Below are 20,994 nucleotides of genomic sequence, written 5' to 3' on the forward strand. Positions count from 1 at the left end.
TATAGCACATCGACCCTCCTGCACAGAACTCTATCCATAGCCCACACCTCACAACCATACAACATTGTTGGAACCACTATTCCTTCAAATATACCCATTTTTGCTTTCCAAGATAATGTTCTTGACTTCCAAACATTCTTCAAGGCTCCCAGAATTTTCGCCCCCTCCCCCACCCTATGATTCACTTACACTTCCATGGTTCCATCCGCTGCCAGATCCACTCCCAGATATCTAAAACACTTTACTTCCTCCAGTTTTTCTCCATTCAAACTTACCTCCCAATTGACTTCACCCTCAACCCTACTGTACCTAATAACCATGCTCCTATTCACTTTTACTCTAAACTTTCTTCTTTCACATACTTTACCAACTCAGTCATCAGCTTCTGCAGTTTCTCACATGAATCAGCCACCAGCGCTGTATCAACAGTGAACAACAACTAACTCACTTCCAAAGCTCTCTCATCCAAAACAGACTGCATACTTGCCCCTCTTTCCAAAACTCTTGCATTCACCTCCCTAACAACCCCATCCATAAATAAATTAAACAACCATGGAGACATCACACACCCCTGCCGCAAACCTATTTTGACTGAGAACCAATCACTTTCCTCTCTTCCTACACGTACACATGTCTTACATCCTCGATAAAAACTTTTCACTGCTTCTAACAACTTGCCTCCCACACCATATATTCTTAATACCTTCCACAGAGCATCTCTATCAACTCTATCATATGCCTTCTCCACATCCATAATTGCTACATTTAAATCCATTTGCTTTTCTAAATATTTCTCACATATATTCTTCAAAGCAAACACCTGATCCACACATTCTCTACTACTTCTGAAACCACACTACTCTTCTCCAATCTGATGCTCTGTACATGCCTTCACCCTCTCAATCAATACCCTCCCATATAATTTACCAGGAATACTCAACAAACTTATACCTCTGTAATTTGATGACTCACTCTTATCCCCTCTGCCTTTGTACAATGACACTATGCATGCATTCCGCCAATCCTCAGGCATCTCACCATGAATCATACATACATTAAAGAACCTTACCAACCAGTCAAATATACAGTCACCCCCTTTTTTTACTAAATTCCACTGCAATACCATACAAACCTGTTGCCTTGCCGGCTTTCATCTTCCACAAAGCTTTTACTACCTCTTCTCTGTTTACCAAATCATTTTCCCTAACCCTCTCACTTTGCACACCACCTCCACCAAAACACCCTATATCTGCCACTCTATCATCAAACACATACAACAAACCTTCAAAATACTCACTCTATCTCTTTCTCACATCACCACTACTTGTTATCACCTCCCCATTAGCCCCCTTCACAGAAGTTCCCACTTGCTCCCTTGTCTTATGCACTTCATTTACCTCCTTCAAAAACATCTTTTTATTCTCCCTAAAATTTAATGATACTCTCTCACCCTAACTCTAATTTGCCCTCTTTTTCACCTCTTGCACCTTTCTCTTGACCTCCTCTCTCTTTTATATATCTCCCACTCATTTGCATTTTTTCACTGCAAAAATTGTCCAAATGCCTCTCTCTTCTCTTTCACTAATAATCTTACTTCTTCATCCCACCACTCACTACCCTTTCTAATCAACCCACCTCCCACATTTCTCATGCCACAAGCATCTTTCGCCCCCTCCCCCACCCTATGATTCGCTTCCGCTTCCATGGTTCCATCCGCTGCCAGATCCACTCCCAGATATCTAGAATACTTTACTTCCTCCAGTTTTTCTCCATTCAAACTTACCTCCCAATTGACTTGACCCTCAACCCTACTGTACCTAATAACCTTGCTCTTATTTACATTTACTCTTAACTTTCTTCTTTCACACACTTTACCAAACTCAGTCACCAGCTTCTGCAGTTTCTCACATGAATCAGCCAACAGCGATATATCATCAGCGAACAACAACTGACTCACTTCCCAAGCTCTCTCATCCAGAACAGACTGCATAATTGCCCCTCTTTCCAAAACTCTTGCATTCACCTCCCTAACAACACCATCCAAAAACAAATTAAACAACCATGGAGACATCACACACCCCTGCCGCAAACCTACATTCACTGAGAACCAATCACTTTCCTCTCTTGCTACACGTACACATGCCTTACATCCTTGATAAAAACTTTTCACTGCTTCCAACAACTTGCCACCCACACCATATATTCTTAATACCTTCCACAGAGCATCTCTATCAACTCTATCATATGCGTTCTCCAGATCCATAAATGCTACATAAAAATCCATTTGCTTTTCTAAGTATTTCTCACATACATTCTTCAAAGCAAACACCTGATCCACACATCCTCTACCACTTCTGAAACCACACTGCTCTTCCCCAATCTGATGCTCTGTACATGCCTTCACCCTCTCAGTCAATACCCTCCCATATAATTTACCAGGAATACTCAACAAACTTATACCTCTGTAACTGGAGCACTCACTCTTATCCCCTTTGCCTTTGTACAATGGCACTATGCACGCATTCCGCCAATACTCAGGCACCTCACCATGAGTCATACATACATTAAATAACCTTACCAACCAGTCAACAATACAGTCACCCCCTTTTTTAATAAATTCCACTGCAATACCTTCCAAACCTGCTGCCTTGCGGGCTTTCATCTTCCGCAAGGCTTTTTTTCTTTCTTTCTTTCAAACTATTCGCCATTTCCCGCGTTAGCAAGGTAGTGTTAAGAACAGAGGACTAGGCCTCCGAGGGAATATCCTCACGTGGCCCCCTTCTCTGTCCCTTCTTTTAGAAAATTAAAAAAAAATGAGAGGGGAGGATTTCCAGACCCCCGCTCCCTCCCCTTTTAGTCGCCTTCTACGACACGCAGGGAATATGTGGGAAGTATTCTTCCTCCCCTATCCCCAAGGATATGGATGAATGATTCATGGTGAGGTACCTGAGGATTGGCGGAATGCTTGCATATCGCCATTGTACAAAGGCAAAGGGGATAAGAGAGAGTGCTCAAATTACAGAGGTATAAGTTTGTTGAGTATTCCTAGCAAATTATATGGGAGGGTACTGACTGAGAGGGTGAAGGCATGTACAGAGCATCAGATTGGGGAAGAGCGGTGTGGTTTCAGAAGTGGTAGAGGATGTGTGGATCAGGTGTTTGCTTTGAAGAATGTATGTGAGAAATACTTAGAAAAGCAAATGGATTTGTATGTAGCATTTATGGATCTGGAGAACGCATATGATAGAGTTGATAGAGATGCTCTGTGGAAGGTATTACGAATATATGATGTGGGAAGATAGTTGTTAGAAGCAGTGAAAATTTTTATCGAGGATGTAAGGCATGTGTACGTGTAGGAAGAAAGGAAAGTGATTGGTTCTCAGTGAATGTAGGTTTGCGGCAGGGGTGTGTGATGTCTCCATGGTTGTTTAATTTGTTTATGGATGGGGTTGTTAGGGAGGTGAATGCAAGAGTTTTGGAAAGAGGGGCAAGTATGCAGTCTGTTATGGATGAGAGAGCTTGGGAAGTGAGTCAGTTGTTGTTTGCTGATGATACAGCACTGTGGCTGATTCATGTGAGAAACTGCAGAAGCTGGTGACTGAGTTTGGGAAAGTGTGTGAAAGAAGAAAGGTAAGAGTAAATGTGAATAAAAGCAAGGTTATTAGGTACAGTAGGGTTGAGGGTCAAGTCAACTCGGAGGTAAGTTTGAATGGAGAAAAACTGGAGGAAGTAAAGTGTTTTAGATATCTGGGAGTGGATCTGGCAGCGGATGGAACCATTGAAGCGGAAGTGAATCATAAGGTGGGGGAGGGGGTGAAAATTCTGGGAGTCTTGAAGAATGTTTGGAAGTCGAGAACATGTGCTCTTGCCCATTCATAACTTACTCGATCAAACCACCTCACACCACATATTGTCCTCAAACATCTCATTTCCAGCACATCCGCCCCCCTGCGCACAACTCTATCCACAGCCCACGCCTCGCAACCATACAACATTGTTGGAACCACTATTCCTTCAAACATATCCATTTTTGCTTTCCGAGATAATGTTCTCGACTTCCACACATTCTTCAAGGCTCCCAGAACTTTCGCCCCCTCCCCAACCCTATGATCCACTTCCGCTTCCATGGTTCCATTCGTTGCCAGATCCACTCCCAGATATCTAAAACACTTTTCTTCCTCCAGTTTTTCTCCATTCAAACTTACCTCCCAATTGACTTGACCCTCAACCCTATTGTACTTAGTAACCTTGCTCTTATTCACATTTACTCTTAATTTTCTTCTTTCACACACTTTACCAAACTCAGTCACCAGCTTCTGCAGTTTCTCACATGAATCAGCCACCAGCACTGTATCATCAGTGAACAACAACTGACTCAATTCCCAAGCTCTCTCATCCACAACAGACTGCATACTTGCCCCTATTTCCAAAACTCTTACATTCACCTCCCTAACAACCCCATCCATAAACAAATTAAACAACCATGGAGACATCACACACCCCTGCCGCAAACCTACATTCACTGAGAACCAATCACTTTCCTCTCTTCCTACATGTACACATGCCTTACACCCTTGATAAAAACTTTTCACTGCTTCTAACAACTTGTCTCCCACACCACATACTCTTAATACCTTCCACAGAGCATCTCTATCGACTCTTATCATATGCCTTGTCCAGATCCATAAATGCTACATACAAATCCATTTGCTTTTCTAAGTATTTCTCACATACATTCTTCAAAGCAAACACCTGATCCACAAATCCTCTACCACTTCTGAAACCACACTGCTCTTCCCCAATCTGATGCTCTGTACATGCCTTCACCCTCTCAATCAATATCCTCCCATATAATTTACCAGGAATACTCAACAAACTTATACCTTTGTAACTGGAGCACTCGCTCTTACCCCCTTTGTCTTTGTACAATGGCACTATGCAAGCATTCTGCCAATCCTCAGGCACCTCACCATGAATCATACATACATTAAATAACCTTACCAACCAGTCAACAATACAGTCACCCTCTTTTTTAATACATTCCACTGCAATACCATCCAAACCTGCTGCCTTGCCGGCTTTCGTATTCCACAGAGCTTTTACTACCTCTACTCTGTTTACCAAATCATTTTCCCTAACCCTCTCACTTTGCACACCAACTCGACCAAAATACCCTACATCTGCCACTCTATCATCACACACATTCAACAAACCTTCAAAATACTCACTCTATCTCCTTCTCACATCACTGCTACTTGTTATCACCTCCCCATTAGCCCCCTTCAATGAAGTTCCCATTTGCTCCCTTGTCTTACGCACTTTATTTACCTACTTCCAAAGCATCATTTTATTCTCCCTAAAATTTAATGATACTCTCTCACCCCAACTCTCATTTGCCCTCTTTTTCACCTCTTGCACCTTTCTCTTGACCTCCTGCCTCTTTCTTTTATACATCTCCCAATCATTTGCATTTCTTCCCTGCAAAAATCGTCCAAATGCCTCTCTCTTCTCTTTCACTAATAATCTTACTTCTTATCCCACCACTCACTACCCTTTCCAATCAACCCAACTCCCACACTTCTCATGCCACAAGCATCTTTTGTCCAAACCATCACTGCTTCCCTAAATACATCCCATTCCTTCCCCACTCCCATTACCTCCTTTGTTCTCACCTTTTCCCATTCTGTATTCAGTCTCTCCTGGTACTTCCTCACACAAGTCTCCTTCCCAAGCTCACTTACTCTCACCACTTTCTTCACCCCAACATTCTCTCTTCTTTTCTGAAAACCCCTACAAATCTTCACCTTCGCCTCCACAAGATAATGATCAGACATCCCTCCAGTTGCACCTCTCAGCACATTAACATCCAGAAGTTTCTCTCGTGTGCCTATCAATTAACACGTAATCCAATAACGCTCTCTGGCCATCTCTCCTACTTACATACATATACTTATGTATATCTCGTTTTTTAAACCAGGTATTCCCAATCACCAGTCCTTTTTCAACACATAAATCTACAAGCTCTTCACCATTTCCATTTACAACATTGAACACCCCATGTATACCAATTATTCCCTCAACTGCCACATGACTCACCTTTGCATTCAAATCACCTTGCTAAGAATACTAGTGAAAGAGAAGAGAGAGGCATTTGGACAATTTTTGCAGGGAAATAGTGCAAATGACTGGGAGATGTATAAAAGAAAGAGGCAGGAGGTCAAGAGAAAGGTGCAAGAGGTGAAAAAGAGGGCCAATGAGAGTTGGGGTGAGAGAGTATCATTAAATTTTAGGGAGAATAAAAAGATGTTTTGGAAGAAGGTAAATAAAGTGCGTAAGACAAGGGAACAAAAGGGAACTTCAGTGAAGGGGGCTAATGGGGAGGTGATAACAAGTAGTGGTGATGTGAGAAGGAGATGGAGTGAGTACTTTGAAGGTTTGTTGAATGTGTTTGATGATAAGAGTGGCAGATATAGGGTGTTCTGGTCGAGGTGGTGTGCAAAGTGAGAGGGTAATGGAAAATGATTTGGTAAACAACGGGTTTGGATGGTATTGCAGTGGAACCTATTAAAAAAGGGGGTGACTGTATTGTTGACTGGTTGGTAAGGTTATTTAATGTATGTATGATTCATGGTGAGGTGCCTGAGGATTGGCGGAATGCTTGCATAGTGCCACTGTACAAAGGCAAAGGGGGTAAGAGTGAGTGCTCAAATTACAGAGGTATAAGTTTGTTGAGTATTCCTGGTAAATTATATGGGAGGGTATTGATTGAGAGGGTGAAGGCATGTACAGAGCATCAGATTGGGGAAGAGCAGTGTGGTTTCAGAAGTGGTATAGGATGTGTGGATCAGGTGTTTGCTTTGAACAATGTATATGAGAAATACTTAGAAAAGCAAATCGATTTGTATGAAGCATTTATGGATCTGGAGAAGGCATATGATAGAGTTGATAGAGATGCTCTGTGGAAGGTATTACGAATGTATGATGTGGGAAGCAAGTTGTTAGAAGCAGTGAAAAGTTTTTATCGAGGATGTAAGGCATGTGTACGTGTAGGAAGAGAGGAAAGTGATTGGTTCTCAGTGAATGTAGGTTTGCGGCAGGGGTGTGTGATGTCTCCATGGTTGTTTAATTTGTTTATGGATGGGGTTGTTAGGAGGTGAATGCAAGAGTTTTGGAAAGAGGGGCAAGTATGAAGTCTGTTGTGGATGAGAGAGCTTGGGAAGTGAGTCAGCTGTTGTTCGCTGATGATACAGCGCTGGTGGCTGATTCATGTGAGAAACTGCAGAAGCTGGTTACTGAGTTTGGTAAAGTGTGTGAAAGAAGAAAGCTAAGAGTAAATGTGAATAAGAGCAAGGTTATTAGGTACAGTAGGGTTGAGGGTCAAGTCAATTGGGAGGTAAGTTTGAATGGAGAAAAACTGGAGGAAGTAAAGTGTTTTAGATATCTGGGAGTGGATCTGGCAGCGGATGGAACCATGGAAGCGGAAGTGGATCATAGGGTGGGGGAGGGGGCGAAAGTTCTGGGAGCCTTGAAGAATGTGTGGAAGTCGAGAACATTATCTCGGAAAGCAAAAATGGCTATGTTTGAAGGAATAGTGGTTCCAACAATGTTGTATGGTTGTGAGGTGTGGGCTATGGATAGAGTTGTGCGCAGGAGGGTGGATGTGCTGGAAATGAGATGTTTGAGAACAATATGTGGTGTGAGGTGGTTTGATCAAGTAAGTAATAATAGGGTAAGAGAGATGTTTGGTAATAAAAAGAGTGTGGTTGAGAGAGCAGAAGAGGGTGTTTTGAAATGGGTTGGTCAAATGGAGAGAATGAGTGAGGAAAGATTGACAAAGAGGATATATGTGCAAGAGGTGAAGGGAACGAGGAGAAGTGGGAGACCAAATTGGAGGTGGAAAGATGGAGGGAAAAAGATTTTGAGTGATCGGGGCCTGAACATGCAGGAGGCTTAAAGGCCTGCAAGGAATAGAGTGAATTGGAACAATGTGGTATACCGGGGTCAATGTGCTGTCAATGGATTGAACCAGGGCATGTGAAGCATCTGGGGTACATCATGGAAAGTTCTGTGGGGCCTGGATGTGGAAAGGGAGCTGTGGCTTCAGTGAATTATTACATGACAGCTAGAGACTGACTGTGAACGAATGTGGTCTTTGTTGTCTTTTCCTGGCACTACCTCGCACACGTGAGGGGGGAGGGGGTTGTTATTTCATGTGTGGCGAGGTGGTGATGGGAATGAATAAAGGCAAACAGTATGAATTATGTATATGTGTATATATGTATATGTCTGTGTGTGTATATATATGTATACATTGAGATGTATAGGTATGTATATTTGCGTGTGTGGATGTGTATGTATATATATGTGTATGTGGGTGGGTTGGGCCATTCTTTCGTCTGTTTCTCTGCGCTACCTCGCCAACGTGGGAGACAGCGACAAAGCAAAATAAAATAAATAAATAAATAAATATGTCTGTGTATTATCCTTGGGGATAGGGGAGAAAGAATACTTCCTAAGTATTCCTTGCGTGTCGTAGAAGGCAACTAAATGGGGAGGGAGCGGGTGGGTGGAAATCCTGCCCTCTCATTCTTTTTTAATTTTCCAAAAGAAGGAACAGAGAAGGGGGCCAGGTGAGGATATTCCCTCAAAGTCGCAGTCCTCTGTTCTTAACGCTACCTCACTAATGCGGGAAATAGCGAATAGTATGAAAGAAAGATGTCTGTGTATGTATATGTATGTATACATTGAAATGTATAGGTATGTATACGTTGAAATGTATAGGTATGTATATGTGTGTGCGTGTGGGAGTTTATGTATATACATGTGTATGTGGGTGGGTTAGGATTTTCTTTCATCAATTTCCTTGTGCTACCTTGCTAATGTGGAAGACAGCAACTAAATATATCAAAAAAAGTATATTTTGGAAAGAGGTAAACAAGTGCGTAAGACAAGAGAACAAATGGGAACATCGGTGATGGTGGATAATGGGGAGGTAATAACAAGTAATGGTGAAATGAGGAGATGGGGTGAGTATTTTCAAGGTTTGTTGAATGTATTTGATGATAGAGTGGCAGATATAGGGTGTTTTGGTCGAAGTGGGGTGTGAAGCTAGAGGGTCAGGGAGAATGGTTTGGGAAACAGAGAAGAGGTAGTGAAAGCTTTTTGGAAGATGAAAGTTGGCAAAGCAGTGGGTTTGGATTGTATTGCAGTGGAATTTATTAAAAAAGAGGGTGACTGTGTTGTTGACTGGTTGGTAAGGATATTCAGTGTATGTATGATTCATGGAGAGGTGCCTGAGAATTGGCAGAATGCATGCATAGTGACATTGTTCAAAGGGAAAGGGGATAAAGGTGAGTGCTCAAATTACAAAGGTATGAGTTTGTTGAGTATTCCTGGGAAATTTTATGGGAGGATATTGACTGAGAGGGTAAAGGCATTTACAGAGCATCAGATTGGGGATGAGTAGTGTGGTTTCATAAGTGGTAGGAGATGTGTGGATCAGGTTCTATGAAGAATGCATTTGAGAAATACTTAGAAAAACAGATAGATTTGTATGTAGCATTTATGGAACTGGAGAAGGCATATGATAGAGTTATATAGTGTGGAAGTTGCTAAAAGCAGTGAAAACTTTTTATCTAGAATGTAAGGCATGTGTACGAGTAGGAAGAGAGGAAAGTGACTAGTTCCCAGTGAATGTCGGTTTGTGGCGGGGTGCATGATGTCTCCACATTTGTTTAATTTGTTCATGGATGGGGTTGTTAGGGAGGTGAATGCATGAGTTTTGGAAAGAGGGCCAAGTATCCAGTCTGTTGTGGATGAGAGGGCTTGGGAAGTTAGTCAGTTGTTGTTCGCTGATGATACAGTGCTGGTGGTTGACTCAGATGAGAAACTGCAGAAGCTGTTGACTGAGTTTGGTAAAGTGTGTGAAAGAAGAAAGCTGAGAGTAAGTGTGAATAAGAGCAAAGTTATTAGATTCAGTAGGGCTGAGAGACAAGTTAATTGGGAGGTAAGTCTGAATGGAGAAAAACTGGAGGATGTAAGGCATGTGTACGAGTAGGAAGAAAGGAAAGTGATTAGTTCCCAATGAATGTCTGTTTGCGGCAGGGGTGAATGATGTTTCCATGGTTGTTTAATTTGTTTATGGATGGGGATGTTATATAGGCAGATGCAAGACTTTGGAGAGAGAGGCAAGTATGCAGTCTGATGAGGATGAGAGGGCTTGGGAAGTGAGTCAGATATTGCTCACTGATGATACAGCGCTGGTGGTTGATTCAGTTAAGAAACTGCAGAAGTTAGTGACTGAGTTTGGTAAAGTGTGTGAAAGAAGAAAGCTGAGAGTAAATGTGAATAAGTCCAAGGTTATAAGGTACAGTAGGGTTGAGGGACAAGTAAATTGGAAGGTAAGTTTGAATGGAGAAAAACTGGGGGAAGTGAAGTGTTTTAGATATCTGGGAGTGGATTTGGCAGCGGATGGAACCATTGAAACGGAAGTGAGTCACAGGGTGGGGGGTGGGGCGAAGGTATTGGGTGTGTCGAAGAATGTGTGGAAGGTGAGAACGTTTTTTCGGAGAGCAAAAATGGGTATGTTGGAAGGAATAGTGATTCCAACAATGTTATATGGTTGTGAGGCATGGGCTATAGATAGGGTTGTGCGGAGGAGGGTGGATGTGTTGGAAATGAGATGTTTGAGGACAATATGTGGTGTGAGGTGGTTTGATCGAGTAAGTAATGAAAGGGTAAGAGAGATCTGTGGCAATAAAAAGAGTGTGGTTGAGAGAGCAGAAGAGGGTGTATTGAAATGGTTTGGTCACATGGACAGAATGAGTGAGGATAGATTGACAAAGAGGATATATGTGTCAGAGGTGGAGGGAACGAGAAGTGGGAGACCAAATTGGAGGTGGAAGGATGGAGTGAAAAAGATTTTGAGCAATCAGGGCCTGAACATACAGGAGGGTGAAAAACGTGTAAGTGAATTGGAATGATGTGGTAAACCAGGGTCAACGTGCTGTCAATGGATTGAACCAGGGCATGTGAAGCATCTGGGGTACACCATGGAAAGTTCTGTGGGGCCTGGATGTGGAAAGGGAGCTGTGGCTTCAGTGAATTATTACATGACAGCTAGAGACTGACTGTGAACGAATGTGGTCTTTGTTGTCTTTTCCTGGCACTACCTCGCACACGTGAGGGGGGAGGGGGTTGTTATTTCATGTGTGGCGAGGTGGTGATGGGAATGAATAAAGGCAAACAGTATGAATTATGTATATGTGTATATATGTATATGTCTGTGTGTGTATATATATGTATACATTGAGATGTATAGGTATGTATATTTGCGTGTGTGGATGTGTATGTATATATATGTGTATGTGGGTGGGTTGGGCCATTCTTTCGTCTGTTTCTCTGCGCTACCTCGCCAACGTGGGAGACAGCGACAAAGCAAAATAAAATAAATAAATAAATAAATATGTCTGTGTATTATCCTTGGGGATAGGGGAGAAAGAATACTTCCTAAGTATTCCTTGCGTGTCGTAGAAGGCAACTAAATGGGGAGGGAGCGGGTGGGTGGAAATCCTGCCCTCTCATTCTTTTTTAATTTTCCAAAAGAAGGAACAGAGAAGGGGGCCAGGTGAGGATATTCCCTCAAAGTCGCAGTCCTCTGTTCTTAACGCTACCTCACTAATGCGGGAAATAGCGAATAGTATGAAAGAAAGATGTCTGTGTATGTATATGTATGTATACATTGAAATGTATAGGTATGTATACGTTGAAATGTATAGGTATGTATATGTGTGTGCGTGTGGGAGTTTATGTATATACATGTGTATGTGGGTGGGTTAGGATTTTCTTTCATCAATTTCCTTGTGCTACCTTGCTAATGTGGAAGACAGCAACTAAATATATCAAAAAAAGTATATTTTGGAAAGAGGTAAACAAGTGCGTAAGACAAGAGAACAAATGGGAACATCGGTGATGGTGGATAATGGGGAGGTAATAACAAGTAATGGTGAAATGAGGAGATGGGGTGAGTATTTTCAAGGTTTGTTGAATGTATTTGATGATAGAGTGGCAGATATAGGGTGTTTTGGTCGAAGTGGGGTGTGAAGCTAGAGGGTCAGGGAGAATGGTTTGGGAAACAGAGAAGAGGTAGTGAAAGCTTTTTGGAAGATGAAAGTTGGCAAAGCAGTGGGTTTGGATTGTATTGCAGTGGAATTTATTAAAAAAGAGGGTGACTGTGTTGTTGACTGGTTGGTAAGGATATTCAGTGTATGTATGATTCATGGAGAGGTGCCTGAGAATTGGCAGAATGCATGCATAGTGACATTGTTCAAAGGGAAAGGGGATAAAGGTGAGTGCTCAAATTACAAAGGTATGAGTTTGTTGAGTATTCCTGGGAAATTTTATGGGAGGATATTGACTGAGAGGGTAAAGGCATTTACAGAGCATCAGATTGGGGATGAGTAGTGTGGTTTCATAAGTGGTAGGAGATGTGTGGATCAGGTTCTGCTATGAAGAATGCATTTGAGAAATACTTAGAAAAACAGATAGATTTGTATGTAGCATTTATGGAACTGGAGAAGGCATATGATAGAGTTATATAGTGTGGAAGGTAAGTTGCTAAAAGCAGTGAAAACTTTTTATCTAGAATGTAAGGCATGTGTACGAGTAGGAAGAGAGGAAAGTGACTAGTTCCCAGTGAATGTCGGTTTGTGGCGGGGTGCATGATGTCTCCACATTTGTTTAATTTGTTCATGGATGGGGTTGTTAGGGAGGTGAATGCATGAGTTTTGGAAAGAGGGCCAAGTATCCAGTCTGTTGTGGATGAGAGGGCTTGGGAAGTTAGTCAGTTGTTGTTCGCTGATGATACAGTGCTGGTGGTTGACTCAGATGAGAAACTGCAGAAGCTGTTGACTGAGTTTGGTAAAGTGTGTGAAAGAAGAAAGCTGAGAGTAAGTGTGAATAAGAGCAAAGTTATTAGATTCAGTAGGGCTGAGAGACAAGTTAATTGGGAGGTAAGTCTGAATGGAGAAAAACTGGAGGATGTAAGGCATGTGTACGAGTAGGAAGAAAGGAAAGTGATTAGTTCCCAATGAATGTCTGTTTGCGGCAGGGGTGAATGATGTTTCCATGGTTGTTTAATTTGTTTATGGATGGGGATGTTATATAGGCAGATGCAAGACTTTGGAGAGAGAGGCAAGTATGCAGTCTGATGAGGATGAGAGGGCTTGGGAAGTGAGTCAGATATTGCTCACTGATGATACAGCGCTGGTGGTTGATTCAGTTAAGAAACTGCAGAAGTTAGTGACTGAGTTTGGTAAAGTGTGTGAAAGAAGAAAGCTGAGAGTAAATGTGAATAAGTCCAAGGTTATAAGGTACAGTAGGGTTGAGGGACAAGTAAATTGGAAGGTAAGTTTGAATGGAGAAAAACTGGGGGAAGTGAAGTGTTTTAGATATCTGGGAGTGGATTTGGCAGCGGATGGAACCATTGAAACGGAAGTGAGTCACAGGGTGGGGGGTGGGGCGAAGGTATTGGGTGTGTCGAAGAATGTGTGGAAGGTGAGAACGTTTTTCGGAGAGCAAAAATGGGTATGTTGGAAGGAATAGTGATTCCAACAATGTTATATGGTTGTGAGGCATGGGCTATAGATAGGGTTGTGCGGAGGAGGGTGGATGTGTTGGAAATGAGATGTTTGAGGACAATATGTGGTGTGAGGTGGTTTGATCGAGTAAGTAATGAAAGGGTAAGAGAGATCTGTGGCAATAAAAAGAGTGTGGTTGAGAGAGCAGAAGAGGGTGTATTGAAATGGTTTGGTCACATGGACAGAATGAGTGAGGATAGATTGACAAAGAGGATATATGTGTCAGAGGTGGAGGGAACGAGAAGTGGGAGACCAAATTGGAGGTGGAAGGATGGAGTGAAAAAGATTTTGAGCAATCAGGGCCTGAACATACAGGAGGGTGAAAAACGTGTAAGTGAATTGGAATGATGTGGTAAACCAGGGTCAACGTGCTGTCAATGGAATGAACAAGGTCATGTGAAGTGTCTGGGGTATACCATGGAAAGTTTCGTGGAGACTGGATGTGGAAAAGGAGCTGTGGTTTCGGTGCATAACATGTAACAGCTAGAGCCTGACTGTGAATGAATGTGGCCTTTGCTGTCTTTTCCTAGCGCTACCTCACACGCAAACAAGGGGGAGGGGCTGCTATTTCATATGTCTCACAATTCACTTGGTGTTTCAGCAATGATATTCCAGAGTTCCATTATGTGTGTGAACATGAGGATGAATGTGGTATGGATGCATGTAGCAGCTGTGACATCGTGTTCAAATAAGTTTGTGAGGCCTGCACAAAGTTTAAATGTTTCATCCACAGTCCCTCTACACTGGGTAATGACCACAGTTTTAGTGACTGTTTTACACCACTTGTGCCATTTCCCTCCCTTTGTTGTAATACATGCAGATGAATGCACTCATAATTACTCATGTTTCAAACCTCATCAATGATATTAGTGAAGTTATGCCACACAACAATCATATGATTAAACATTAACCACTGCAGCCACATAACATGCAGAATATTCCTGGCAGAATATCACTATGACTGTGTCTTAATTATCAGCTTGGTACCATATTCACTTACCTATTGCGTATATGGAAAGACATGGAAAAGACTGCTGATAAGAGATTTACATGACAACTGAACATGACTGGCATGCTGTCTGTGCCCGATAATGTGGTGGTGTCTAGCATCACAAAGTTTCCTCATATACACAAGCTTCTGACATGGATACTCAATTTGTGGTTTTCAGCTACCATGTAAAACTATCACACTGTTTTCATTGATGACAGTGGTTCTATGAAGTCCTATCATGACATATGTGAATTTCAAATTCAAAGGTAAACTGCCACCAAATTCCTGGACTTTTGCAAGAGCATTTGACAAAGTAAATTACTGTTTTATATGAGAAAGTGTCAAGACACAGATATGAAAAGAAAAATGGAAGAGTGAATTAAAAAATCCCTAACCAAAAAAAGATTCAGAGTAACAAATAAAATCATGTGAGAAACTGCAGAACCTGGTGACTGAGTTTGGTAAAGTGTGTGAAAGAAGAAAGTTAAGAGTAAATGTGAATAAGAGCAAGGTTATTAGGTAGAGTAGGGTTGAGGGTCAAGTCAATTGGGAGGTAAGTTTGAATGGAGAAAAACTGGAGGAAGTAAAGTGTTTTAGATATCTGGGAGTGGATCTGGCAGCAGATGGAACCATGGAAGCGGAAGTGAATCATAGGGTGGGGGAGGGGGCGAAAATCCTGGGAGCCTTGAAGAATGTGTGGAAGTCGAGAACATTATCTCGGAAAGCAAAAAGGCTATGTTTGAAGGAATAGTGGTTCCAACAATGTTGTATGGTTGCGAGGCGTGGGCTATGGATAGAGTTGTGCGCAGGAGGGTGGATGTGCTGGAAATGAAATGTTTGAGGACAATGTGTGGTGTGAGGTGGTTTGATCGAGTAAGTAATGTAAGGGTAAGAGAGATGTGTGGAAATAAAAAGAGCGTGGTTGAGAGAGCAGAAGAGGGTGTTTTGAAATGGTTTGGGCACATGGAGAGAATGAGTGAGGAAAGATTGACCAAGAGGATATATGTGTCGGAGGTGGAGAGAATGAGGAGAAGTGGGAGACCAAATTGGAGGTGGAAAGATGGAGTGAAAAGGATTTTGTTTGATCGGGGCCTGAACATGCAGGAGGGTGAAAGGAGGGCAAGGAATAGAGTGAATTGGGTCGATGTGGTATACCGGGGTTGACGTGCTGTCAGTGGATTGAATCAGGGCATGTGAAGCGTCTGGGGTAAACCATGAAAAGTTGTGTGGGGCCTGGATGTGGAAAGGGAGCTGTGGTTTCGGGCATTATTGCATGACAGCTAGAGACTGAGTGTGAACAAATGGGGCCTTTGTTGTCTTTTCCTAGTGCTACCGTGCACACATGAGGGGGGAGGGGGATGGTATTCCATGTGTGGCGAGGTGGCGGTGGGAATGAATAAAGGCAGACAGTGTGAATTGTCTGCATGGGTTTATATGTATGTGTCTGTGTGTGTATATATATGTGTACATTGAGATGTATAGGTATGTATATTTGCATGTGTGGACGTGTATGTATATACAGTGTGTATGGGGGTGGGTTGGGCCATTTCTTTTGTCTGTTTCCTTGCGCTACCTTGCAAACGCGGGAGACAGCGACAAAGCAAAATAAATGAATAAATAAAATAAAATCATGTCTGAAGATGTGATTTTGGGTGAACAATTCATAATCATGATTTCAAATACTGACAAGGATGCAAGGGAAAGTACAGTCTGGTGCACTGAGGATAAACTATGATAGTTCATAGAGAAGAAGACTAAATTAAACTACAAAAATACCTAAAGACCTAAAGAAACTAAAAAAATGCCAAGATATTGTCTACAAATGGGCAGGAAAGAAACTCATGGAATACAATGACAAATCTTAGCAAATAAGTCATAGATGGACAATATAGGGATTCCTTCTTATAAAGGCCTGACAGAAAAGAGAGTGAGAGCAAAGAAAATGTTAGAGATCTGAGAGTCACTAATAATGGAAAGATTGAATCTAAGGAACACACTGACAGAATACTACTTTCAAGCCAAATAAAGAATTTTAGGATGACAAAAACAATCACAAAGTGACAGAAAACATATGATGAAAATGTCCAATGTTCAATAACAAGCAAAAGAGAATACTGATGTATTGTAAGAGCACCAGTTGAACAACCAAAAATAAACAAGCTGGAAAGATAAAAGAAAAATTTCACAGGAACAAATGAGGCACTCAGAGATAGATTGACAATTCAACCAGATGGTAGGATGAATATTCATAAAAGTGTGAGGGTGAGAATCATACCTTTCGGGCGGTGTTTTCCGACCTTATGGCCATACAAATAGGGCAATTCTTGAAAAGCTGACACTGCACCATAATAAGTAGAAAACAGTGAATCAGCAGTGTGGAACAATGTCATGTCTGCACTTAACCAATCAGTAAGCACTGGCCCCAGTGTGTGTGTGTGTGTGTGTGTGTGTGTGTGTGTGTGTGTGTGTGTAGGAAAGTGATGATACCTGTGAATCTTTTGCATGAGTAAGATATATTACGAATGTGAGATGTGCTCCTGACAGGGATAACATGGAGGAAGGGTGCGGTCATTCATGTGCACAGTTGATGGCTCTTGATTTGTGGAAGAAAAGTAATGCTATGGCAAAGGCATCAAAGTAAATATTTTGTGTGTTTGTGTGTGTTATGCAAAGTAAAGATTTTGTGTGTTTGTGTGTGTTATGCATTACATTATCAACATGATCATTACATTACCAACAAGATCGAAGCTGAAGTCACAGACCTTGAATATTCAGCAATAACTACAAGGACCAGACCAGAAATTTAAAAATGCTCTTCATCTGCCTCTGTTTCACTCATGTGGGCTGCTTCACTAAGAATGATCAATTAAACTCCCATGGTGTAGCAGTTTGCGATCCTAACTATGACACATTCACGGGCCACCCAGGGTCTAGCGCACTGGTTCGAATCCTGGTTATGGGAGTCGGTCCACAGTCAACCCAGCTGTTCATCCACCCCAAGGGGGTGGTTGAAAAATGGGTATATGCAGCATTAATGGGATGGCCTTGATTAGGGCCTCAGCTGTCAATTCCATCTCAATTAACACAGAAAAAATATTCATGGTCAGTGGCCTCTCTTATCTCCAGCCACATTGAAAAGTAGCTGAGACAAGAAGTCTTCACTACATGTGACTATGCAGAGCAAATCATACACACAAAAAAAAAAAATATCCCTTCAAGACCATAAAAAGGAGTGCCACGATTTTATTGACGTCACGATTCTCCAGATCCACGTCACTAAGCGTGTGGAGACTGGTTTCAGCTTTAAAGATGCCATGACATTTATATACTCAGATGACTGCTGGAGGGATATGGTATCAAGAATACACACAACCATGCTAACCTCCAACAAATCAGGCTGCAAGAAAGGGTGTGGCAACACATACAACTCAAACTTTAACCTGGCATGCATTACACACCTCTATAAGCACCTCAAACCTGTTGATTTCCTTGCTGAGAAATCCTGCGATATCTAAGTTCTCATTAAATACATCCTGTTGCAAAATGCCATTATTTTGAAGAGCTCCTAAAGAGCCAGGATGAACCAACTGCCATTGCCAAGGAAAAGGACCAAAACAATAAAATGTTGAAGCATTAACCTCCTCCCCCCAACACACACACAAAAAATAATGTTTGACACTACGAATTATGATCATCCACATTATCATCAATTCTATAACAGATTATGGAGTGTGGTGTTGTTTGAATTTGTTTGAATATGTCAGACCTTATCAATCAAGAAAAAATTATAAACACAAATTTCATTCTAAAAACCCTTCAAAATGAGACCTAAAACATGAAAATCCTATGGTTGGTTATGAAGATAAATGTCATTGTGATGACCCAAACTTAACAGAACACTAACTCAAATGACACGAGTTGGAACTCTACAATCTAGGAGGAAGAGATACATGATAAATTTTTTTTTTTTTGTTTTTTTTTTTGCTTTGTCGCTGTCTCCCATGTTTGCGAGGTAGCGCAAGGAAACAGACGAAAGAAATGGCCCAACCCACCCCCATACACATGTATATACATACGTCCACACACGCAAATATACATACCTACACAGCTTTCCATGGTTTACCCCAGACGCTTCACATGCCCCGATTCAATCCACTGACAGCACGTCAACCCCGGTATACCACATCACTCCAATTCACTCTATCCCTTGCCCTCCTTTCACCCTCCTGCATGTTCAGGCCCCGATCACACAAAATCTTTTTCACTCCATCTTTCCACCCCCAATTTGGTCTCCCTCTTCTCCTCGTTCCCTCCACCTCCGACACATATATCCTCTTGGTCAATTTTTCCTCACTCATTCTCTCCATGTGCCCAAACCACTTCAAAACACCCTCTTCTGCTCTCTCAACCACGCTCTTTTTATTTCCACACATCTCTCTTACCCTTACATTACTTACTCGATCAAACCACCTCACACCACACATTGTCCTCAAACATCTCATTTCCAGCACATCCATCCTCCTGCGCACAACTCTATCCATAGCCCACGCCTCGCAACCATACAACATTGTTGGAACCACTATTCCTTCAAACATACCCATTTTTGCTTTCCGAGATAATGTTCTCGACTTCCACACATTCTTCAAGGCTCCCAGAATTTTCGCCCCCTCCCCCACCCTATGATCCACTTCCGTGTGTGGCAGAAAACAGAAGGCATATGGGCATTAAATCTAAAAGCACCTCATTAAGGAAGATAAAGAATTTCAAAAACTTGAATAATATCCGGTTACACAAATAATATAAGATGAATATTCACGAGTTCACCACAAAGAAACATGAGCTTCTACATAATACAATGCCAGGAGACTTTACAAACAGAAGCATTCAAGGGAGGGCTAGATATCTCATTCCATAAACACCACATCCAACACCCAATCTTCTGACACATTCAAAAGCCCTTCAAAATATTCTCTCTATACCTTTTTCACCTTTTCTTTGCTAGTAACTACTTTACATATGCTCCCTTCACTATCACTCCCATTTGTTCTCTTGTTTTCCTCACACCCTAAACCTCCCTCCAAAACATTTTCTTATTCTCCCAGAAATTCACCATTACTTTCTCACCCCATCTCTCATTTGCCCACTTTTTTCAACTTCCTTAACTCCCTCTTGATGTGCCGCTTTCTCTTATATACCTCCCAAATACTCATGCTCCTTCCCTGTAGTTTCCATCCATACACCTTTTTTTCTTTTTTCTTTCACGAGCAATCTAACTTCCTCATCCCACAACTCACAACCCTATCTCATAAGTCTATATCCCATCGAAATATCACACACTTCACCTAAATATGTGAGCACTGCTACTCTGAATACCTTACACTCTTTACCCACTCCCCTCATTTCATTTACTTTCACCTTTGTATCTCTGCACACACGCCTCGTTTCTTTGCTCATTCACTTTCATCACTTCCTTCCTAGCCATGTCATTTCCTCTTTTAAAACCCCTTCAAACCTTAACATTCACCTCCACCAAGAAATCATCATACATCACACCTGCTGTCCCTCTCAGCACAATCACATACAAAAGCCCCTCTTTTGGAGCCTGTCAATTTGAACATTATCTAATAATGCCTACTGAACTCCTAATCCATTCCTCCATGTAGTTATGCATGCACCTTTTTACATAAAACATTCCAAATCATTCCAAATCACCAATTCTTTTTTCACAACACATCTCAACTAGGTGTTCTCCATCTTCAATTATACTGGGTATCTTATGCCCCTTAATCATACCCTCAACTACCACATCACCAAGTCTTGCATTTAATTCCCCACCATGAGGACTCAATCTCTTGCATCAAAATTGCCCAATCACCCTCTTGACTTCTACAAGAGGATTCCCCTCTCATCATCACTTCACTCACTACCAGGTGATAGGCAATGACTCTCACCACGTCATAGTCAAAATTCATTTTCAGCTACATCAGTCTCAAAATCACTTCCTTTCACTCAACACAATCCTAAAGTTCCTCCTTCAACAAAAGAACTATCCCCTCCTTTGCTCTTGTCATCACACTACCCAGCCTTTCCCAAAACATTTCAACGCTCTTCACTTTCAGCTAAGTTTCATTTCCAACCAGATCATCTAGGTTCCTCACCTCCAACATACTGCCTATCTCTCCCTTCTTCATCTTGGCTATAGCCATGCACCATCAGTCATCCCAGCCTGAAACTTCAAAGAAGGGGAAAAATTTCCAGCCCCCAATGAGTGGGGGTACTATTCAAGTGAAAAGGTGTGGCATGTTCACTGTAATAAAAAACGTGTAGAAAGAATGGGAAGAATATAAGATGAGAAAGAAGGTGCAA

General features: G+C 41.8%; 1 protein-coding gene across 2 annotated transcripts in view; it reads right to left on the minus strand.

Annotated features, from left to right (window-relative positions):
- LOC139748282 (dnaJ homolog subfamily C member 25 homolog) overlaps window positions 1–20,994 on the minus strand; it is a 191,819-nt gene that overhangs the window by 27,759 nt on the left and 143,066 nt on the right. The gene's annotated exons all lie outside the window — the stretch shown is intronic.

The sequence above is a fragment of the Panulirus ornatus genome, chromosome 73, assembly GCF_036320965.1.
Source record: "Panulirus ornatus isolate Po-2019 chromosome 73, ASM3632096v1, whole genome shotgun sequence".
Classification (NCBI taxonomy): domain Eukaryota; kingdom Metazoa; phylum Arthropoda; class Malacostraca; order Decapoda; family Palinuridae; genus Panulirus; species Panulirus ornatus.